Source organism: Equus caballus, chromosome 10, assembly GCF_041296265.1.
Source record: "Equus caballus isolate H_3958 breed thoroughbred chromosome 10, TB-T2T, whole genome shotgun sequence".
Taxonomy (NCBI): Eukaryota; Metazoa; Chordata; class Mammalia; order Perissodactyla; family Equidae; genus Equus; species Equus caballus.
The window spans coordinates 6015229-6023859 of record NC_091693.1 but is presented as its reverse complement, the minus strand read 5'-3'; the positions used below and the strand labels follow the sequence as shown (position 1 = coordinate 6023859).

Sequence of the window (8631 nt, the reverse complement as noted above, 5' to 3'; positions counted from 1 at the left end):
GAGCTCACCCAGGTCATCTCCAGAGTCACCTTTCAATCAATGGAGTGGCCTTCCAGGGGCTAGAGGCCACTCTGATAAAAGCAGAGCAAAAGAAAGGCTGTCTGTGGCTGTTGACATCATTTTTAACCTCTCAGGCTGGTGCAGCCTGGGGTGACATGTATGTTATTTAATTTAATCCCCAAACAACTCTCATTTTACAGATAAGGCAACAGCCTTAGAAAGATAGAATGGTTTACCCATGACCATACAACTAGTCAGTGGCAGAGCGTAGACTTATTTCAGTTCTGACTCCGGTCCCTATGCTCTCAATGACCACACCTGTTCTTTTCACCTGCTCTCATGACATCCTGCCAGGCCTCACTCACTCCACACAGACCCTGGGCACACAGAGCTGAACTGCAGCTATTTTATTAGAATTGGCCTGATAAAGACTGCATCAGACAGCATGATTAGGAGCACCAGAGGAAGCTCATGCACGAGTCCTGGGCCTAAGAAGATCCCATATCCCGGGATCACCTAACTTCTTATCTGTAAGGATGAAATAGTCTCCTTGATCCTTCAATTCAATCTTCAGTGAGAACCCCTGGCCCATAGTGTGAAGAAGGGCTAATATCAGACAGACAAGGTTGAGGATGTCTCCTTAATCGCCCAATGACAGGAGTCTGAACACCCGCCTAAGCTGTGACAGGAAGGGAATGAGAAGGTACTTGAAGGCACGGTGGGGACTGGCCCTGGGGCATCTGAGTTTGGGTTTATGTGAAACCTCCTCTTCTTGTGAATTTTCCATCAGCTCTATTTTAGAAACATTAAGATATATACATGTATAATTTTTTTTAAGTATGCTTTTTTGGTGAGGAAGATTGGCCCTGAGCTAACATCTCTTGCCAATCTTCTTCTTTCTTTTTTCTCCCCAAAGCCCAAGTACATAGTTATATCCTCGTTGTAGGTCATTCTAGTTCTTCTATGTGGGATGCTGCCACAGTATGGCTTATGAGTGGTGTGTAAGTCCACACCCAGGATGCAAATTGGCAAACCCTTGGCCACCTAAGCGGAGCATGCAAACTTAACCACTCGGCCATGGGGCTGGCCCCCAATATATATATACATTTTGTGTGTGTGAGGAACATTGGCCCTGAGCTAACATCCATTGCCAACCTTCCTCTTTTCGCTTGAGGAAGATTGTCGCTGAGCTAACATCTGTACCAATCTTCCTCTATTTTGCATGTGGGAAACTGCCACAGCATGGCTTGATGAGCAGTGTATAGATCCGTGCCTGGGGACCAAATCTGCAAACCCTGGGCCACCGAAGCAGAGCATATGAACTTAACCATTACGCCACTGGGCCAGCCCCGAGAAATATTAAAATTGTTGTTATCCGAGCCCCAACTGTCACTTTTGCAGCCTGGTCACATCCTCTCCCAACTTATACTGGCTCCAAATACAGCACTCGCTTAAAATGTGGAGCTGAAAATCATGGGAGGAGGCAAGGACAAGGGCGTGTGCCTCTGCAGATAGGCTGGAAAGTCATCCAGAAAGCAGACTTTTACCTTAGTGCAAGTCCTGGAGGAAAGTAGGGAGTTCTGGACCTGATTAGGGTCCCTTAACCATTTTAACTGCCTACATTCTCTGAATCAGGCCCCAAGGCTGGGTGGACACCATACTTTGGGCTCTGAATCTATTACTGCCAGGGAAGTTGCAGGACTTGAGGCTGTATGGATTTACTCCGAGGCTGATAATACTCCCATTCTACCCACCAACTGGATTATGCCAGCAACTTCCCTTTCACTCTTAAGCAAACAAATTCTTGTGGTCTTTCTTGACTCCCAGTAGGTCCAGTCTCATCCTTCCTTCTGGTAGTCTCACCTTTCTCTAACAGTGAACATGACACCGAGATTGGCTAGAGCTTCTTAGCCAATCCAGAAATGTCAGTGAGCAGCTGAGGGGGTGTGTGACTCACCTCTTGCATCAGGGACTCTTAAGTCTGCTGCTGTTGGCTGTCTTCCCCCGTCTTTTATGCCTATAGGTCTCTGCAGGACCTATAGTCCTATAGAACAGAAACTTGGGTTAACCAGAGGGGGCACTCTGTCTATTTAAACTCTCCCAAGAGTCAAAGTTAACCTTCTACTCTAGGAAAACAGTTTGATGGCACAAACAAGATGTCCACCAAAACTTTGACAGAAAGAAACCTGAGAGAGCTCCCAATGGCCAAAGCTGGAACAATATTTGCACCAAAATGAGGAACATGGAATTGGATTATAATCCAAAGTTCAAAATAAGACACATGAGCCCATAACAATATAAATAAGTGTTTAAATAAATGGAGAAGAGACAACTCTTCCTTACAGATAAATTCCAAGTAATATATATAGATACTCCCCTCACTCTAGAAAGTGGAGCCTAATATTCCTCCTCCTTAAGCCTGGGCTGACTTAGTGACCCACTTCCTAAGAATACAGTAAGAAAAGGGAAAAAAGGAATTTACAGTAGAGAAAACTGGCAAACACTACATTATTCAAGTGATCAAGTCTAACGTCACCAGAGATAAGACATTGATATCATGCACGCCCTGGTGTGAGGTGACAAGAAGAGTACTTCACTTCTGTGGTATCTTTCCAAAAACCCCAAAAGCCAGTCTAACCATGAGAAAAACACCAGACAAACACAGACTGAGGGATATTCAACAGGATACCTGGCCATTCCCGCTCAAGACTGCCAAGACCACAAAAAACAAGGAAAGACTGAGAAACTGTCACAGACCAGAGGAGACTGGGAGACATGACAGTTAATACAGTGTGTTTACGGTGAAGATTGTATTCTGGAACACAAAGAGGAAATTAACAGATGAATTAGTGAAATCCAAACAAAGTCTGGAGCTTATTTAATAGTAATATATCAATGTTGGCTTATTAGTTTTCACAAATGTATCATCTCTATAACTTTTCTGCAAATATAAAATTATCCCCAAATAAAAGTTTGTTTTTTAAAAACCTGCAGTAGGAAAGGGCTGTGTATACTGTGTATACTCCTCCACTGACTTTGTCCAGCAGTTTCCTCTGACCTCACCAAACCCATTTGCAGATGTCTCGGAGAGTCATGTGGTGCTAGGAGGGCACTGGGGCTGGAAAGCAGAGAGCTGGGCGAGAAGGGGAGCAGCAGCTTCCCATGGACTTGTGAAGCTTGTGATGCCTGTGGCATCTAGAAATGTGTGTCTGGAATGGGAAGATGGGATTGGAGCTATATATTTGGTCTTTAAAGCTGGGAGACGGGATGGGATGAACTAGAGAGTGGTATAGACAGACTAGAGCCCACCTACTGTGCCAAGGGCCCTTCAGGGTTAACAGGGGAGCAGATAAGGAGGAGATAGTAAAGGAGACATAGAAGATGAAATCAGTTAGATAGGAGACAGTATGAGTCCCTTGGTGCAAAAAGCGAATCAAGTAGGAAGAGGGCATCACCATGTCCCAGGAACAGGAATCATGTATATTTTCCTCACCTTGTTATTGCTCTGCCTTTAGCCAGGTGTCTGAGCACACAGTAGGGATTCAATGAACACTTGCTACGATGTCATGAGTGAAGCCCATGGGATCATCATCTAATGTTCCTGTCAGAACTGTCCCTGATAAAGCAAGAGCAGAGGATAGGCACCCACTCATCCCCCAAAAGAATTGTATCAATGCAAAACAACCGAAACTTCTTCACCCACTCCCTACTCAATGCTTCCTGAGATCTTAACGTGACTTTGACATCACAGAGCAATGACAAATGTATGCAGAAAGTTGCACCCACTTTCTTAAAATATCAAAACAGCCCCATAAGAAACATAGTAAATGCAAATCCTCCCAGACAGAGTCTACATGCTAAACACATGAGTCAGTGCATGTAGATTCTCAATGGAGGCTCGTGCAGACAGCTAAGTAAACCAAGCTTTACAAAAGCAACCCAAGAAATATGACGTGTGAAGCCCAACATGAGAAACCAGAAATGACAGACACAGCAGCCATGTTCCTTTGCAGCTGAGTTGAGGGGTCAGAGATGGGCATGAGGCCTCTGGTGGGACGGGGCTGAACAGTGTGAGGCCAGCTCTGGGAGGCCCTAACCCTTAAGGCAGGGCTGTGGGCAGAGCCGGACTGGGACGGGGAGACCTGGATGGCAGGTTCTCTTCTGCTCCCTCAGCTGGCGGTTAGGCCTCTGCGAGCCCCACGTGGATATTTTAATTTTGCATTAGGGAGAAAATACCTTCTTAAATTGCTCTTATGCAAAAATGGTTGCTCAGCAGTGACACAGAAAAACACGCAACTTAGAATTGGAGACTAAAAGCTGGAAAAGGGCCCTAAAATTATAAATATTTACCAACCATGGAAGAGAAATAAAGATTGTAATGGGTGACTTCTCTCTCTCCTGTATATGAGAGAAAAAAAGCAGCGGCAAGAAAATGGAGGATTTCAGGCTCTTGCTGAAAAGCAGCAAAATCATTTCTTAGTAAAAGAGACAGGTTTACATGACAATTAGGAACTTCCTATTATCATCTAGAATTTTTATTCTGTTCTAGGGAGCTGGCAAGTCCCTAAGTAAGTAAATTGATAAATTGAACGTGGGACCGAGGCAATCAGCTGGCAGGTGGAGGGAAGAGTAGGGGGACCTGCTTTGCTCCCGGTGCACAGATGACGATGCTTTGGGATGAAGAAGCCAAGTGCCAGGACAGAGGGCCTCGACCTAGCATCACATTCCTCCCCGCCCGCACACTAAAGGGACCTCTTACCTTCTACAACTCACTTTCAATTTCTGAAAGAGGAAGCAGTTTGGCTTAAAGCTGAAGACTTTTACCTACTGATAGGGAAGCAATATTTGCAAATCATATAGCCGATAGGGGGTTAATAGCCAAAATATATAAGGAAAATATATAAGAAATATATAACTCAGTAGCAGAAAACCAAACAATCCAATTAAAAAATGGGCAGAGGATCTGAGCAGACATTTTTCCAAAGTAGATATACAATGGTCAACAGGCACATAAAAGATGCTCAACACCTCATCATCAGGGAATGCAAATCAAAACCACAATAAGATGTCATCTCACGCCAGTCAGGATGCCTGTTATCAAAAGGACAAAAGACAGCAAATGTCGCGAGGATGTGGAGAAAAAGGAACCCATGTGCACTGTCAGTGGGAATGTAAATTGGTGCAGCTACTATGGAAAACAGAATGAAAGTTTCTCAAAAAATTAAAAACAGAATTACCACATGATCCAGCAGTTCTCCTTCTGGGTATTTATCTGAAGAAAACAAAAACACTAATTCAAAAAGCTATTTGCACCCGGGAGTTCACTGCAGCTTTATTTACAACAGCCAAGATATGGAAACAACATAAATGTCCATTGACAGATGAATGGACAAAGAAAATGTGGTGTATATGCCCACACGCGTGCGCACGCGCGCACACACACACACACACACACACACACACACACACACACAGAGGAATATTATTCAACCCTAAAAAAGAATGAAATCTTGCTATTTGCAGCAACATGAACGACCCTGGAGGGCATTATGTTAAGTGAAAGAAGTCAGACAGAAAAGACAAATACCATACAATCTCATCTACATGTGGAACCTTAAACACAAAACAAGACAAACAAACAAAGAACAGCAAAAAAACAGCCTCACAGATGCAAAGAACAGATTGGTGGGTGCCAAGGCGGGGGAGTGTTGAGGGGATGGGGAAGTGGGCAAAATGGGTGAAAAGGGTCAAAAGGTACGAACTTCCGGCTATAAAACATTTAAGTCCTGGGGATGTGACATACAGCGTGGTACTGTAGTTAATAATACTGCGTCGCATATTTGAAAGTTGCTAAGAGAGTAGATCTTAAAGTCTTCATCATTAAAAAATATTTCTGTAACTATGTATGGTGACGGATGTTAACTCGAGTTATTGTGGGGATCATGTCCCAATGTATACAAGTATTGAATCATTATGTTGTACACCTGAAACTAATAAATGTTATAAGTCAATTATACCTCAATACAAAATTGCCCAAAAAAGCTGAAGACTTTTGTGCATGGGCCTGGCCGAGGGCTGAGGCAGGCCCTTGTGCGCCTGTGCGTCACAGGAGGCAGGAGACTGTGTCCCAAGCCCTCCTTCCTTGTTCTGGAAAAGATCTCCTCTCTGATCCCTCCTTTGTCAGGACAGGCTGACACCGCCCTCCTCCTCCACCCTGAGGGTGTCAGGAGCACAAGGTGAGAAGCTAAAGGTGGTGGCAACTCTGGGAACTTGCGCCTGAACCCAGGATTCGGGCCAGCCTAAAGGTGTGTGTGTTTGGTGGTGGCAGGAGGATGGCGGTGGGAAGGATGCTGGGCCTGACTAAGTGTGGGGAGGCGGACTTAGGCCGCGACCGGACAGAAAAGGAAGCAGAGTTATACCCTTTCTGCTAAAACTGGTTTTAATGAAGGCTAGCATGGCAGGAGGCAGACTCAGCTAGCTGAGCATCGCCCTCTCTGAGCCCTTCCTGGAAGCTTTGCTCACCACTGTCACTCTTGGAAACTGTTCCCCAAGACGTTCAATCTAATCCGGGTTACAATTCTGAGCAAGCGGTTCACTTGTTCTGCCCCCCAATAACCCAGTAGCTGCTTATTCCACATGTACTCAGGGGAGAGGACCTTGGAGGGTTTGTGGTAAAGCAGGTATTTGTTCAGGTGACTCTCCTCAAGCCACACGGCATCGATGTCACTGTTTTTGTCGACCATCATCGCCTGGTGGCAGGCCTTGGTGAGCCTGTGAACCTCTGGCACGGACCCCCCAAATAAGGCCCCTGTGTAATAAAAGTCCCCCTCATCTTCAGGAATCTGGGCTTGTGACTGAGGCCGCCGTTCATAGGGGAAGTTGTTCCGACTCAGCCCATAGAAGCCAGGATGGAGGGTGCCGAACAAGGAGGCGAGGATCTCCACGCCCACATGCTCAGTAAACTTCATTTTCCCATCTGCACACACAAGGTAATCCACCTCCCGGTGGAAACGCTGCTCAGAAAAATTGCTGATCACCTCCATGCGGTGCAGGAAGATGTCCCGCCAGCTGGAATAGCTCTGGACCTTGAGGATGACCATCTGCCTTCCGTTTTGGAGGGGAATGCGAGGAACATGGTCAGGGCGGTCAGTGAAAATGTAGTAGTTTACCTTGTAACCCACCATGAAGTGCCTCTCTGCGGTCTCCAGGAGCTGCTTCAGGTAGATAATGTTTTTCTTTACAGCAAACACGGTCAATCCAATGGTGGTGTTCTGGAGCCGGAACCACTCATTCAGGATGTCAATATTGAAAGTTCCCTCCCAGATGATGGGAGCCAGCCAAGGAGTCACAAGAAGGACGTCTTCCCTAGGGAGTGCTAGCACTTGTGGCTGGGGATACACCATCCTTGGTATATTTACATCTTGTAGGTCATGGCGTTCTCTAACAGCCACGCTTGCCCCAGCCTGGATGTTTTCTAGCTTCTGGGCTCTCGGTTTCAGGTAACAATAGCCAAAGAAGGCCAAGGCAAGAGCTATTAGGAGAAGAAAGGTCACTCTACGAAGTGAGCAGCACCTTTGTGTCCCAGCCAATATTGGCAGCAGCTGGGCCATACCTGCACGATCAAAGGATGCCACCTCTTGTCTCCTTTACGATATGAGGGTACTCGTCTCGCCTAGCTCCACCCTCAGTGGTGTCCTTGAGGCAGGGTGAGGCTAAACCCCTGACCCTAAAGCGCCCACACCCCCACTCCCTGCTCACTACTCTAGCGGCCCAGGCTCCCTGGAGGCCTGACCCTGGCAGAAGGGGGCACCTGGGCACGGGGGCATTCTGGCATGCCCTGCAGGGAAAGACAGGATCTAAACAGACCTGGTGCTGTCAGAGTAACGCAGTGCAGGCCTTAGTCAACAGACAGCTAGAACTGAAGGACCAGCCTGCAGGAGAGCAGTCAGGACTCTGGAAATGGGCTCAGGGGACTGGCTTGAGGGAGGCCACTGAACAGGTCAAGGACAGAGATTGTGATGAAAGCAGGGCAGGGCAGCAGCCACCAGGGAGTCTAACCAGAGGTTCGGGGCTGGTACTCGGGCCTTCCCTTGACACTTACTAGCAGTGTGCTAAGCACTGGGTTTCCTGAGAAATCCATAGGGTCAAGATCAGACTCTCTTCAAGATCACAACCATCCAGGCTAATGTGGGCCATCCTTCAGGATCCCTGATTTGGGAGCCATGGTGGAGGGGACGGAAGATCTACAGATCAAGGATTGTTTTCCTTCATTCCCTTAATTCCCCCCAAATCCCATGACTATTAACTTTTCAGGTACCAAGTCTTACACTGTTGTTAGGAATCGGCTGCTAAGGTTAATGCGCATTATCTCATTTAATCCTTACAAGTCTGGAGGATAAATGCTACTTTATCCTCATTGTACAAATGGAGAAACAGGCTCAGAGAGACACGTGACTGGTCCATGCCCCATGGCTAGCTGTAAGTGCTCCAACCAACCCAGCGGCCAGACTCCAGATTGTCTTGCGCTCTCACTCTCTGTCTCACCTGTGCCTTCTTTGAAGTTTCCTTTGTTGAGTTCTTTTTAGTCAGATTCTTTTGATTTTCTCCCTTAGGCTTCACATGTCAGCTGTC

The 8631-nt window shown here is 46.5% G+C and overlaps 1 pseudogene; it reads right to left on the bottom strand.

Moving 5' to 3' along the window:
- Positions 1–6421: 6421 nt before the first annotated feature.
- Positions 6422–7997, bottom strand: LOC100058525 (histo-blood group ABO system transferase 2 pseudogene; annotated as a pseudogene).
- Between the last annotated feature and the right edge of the window lie 634 nt (positions 7998–8631).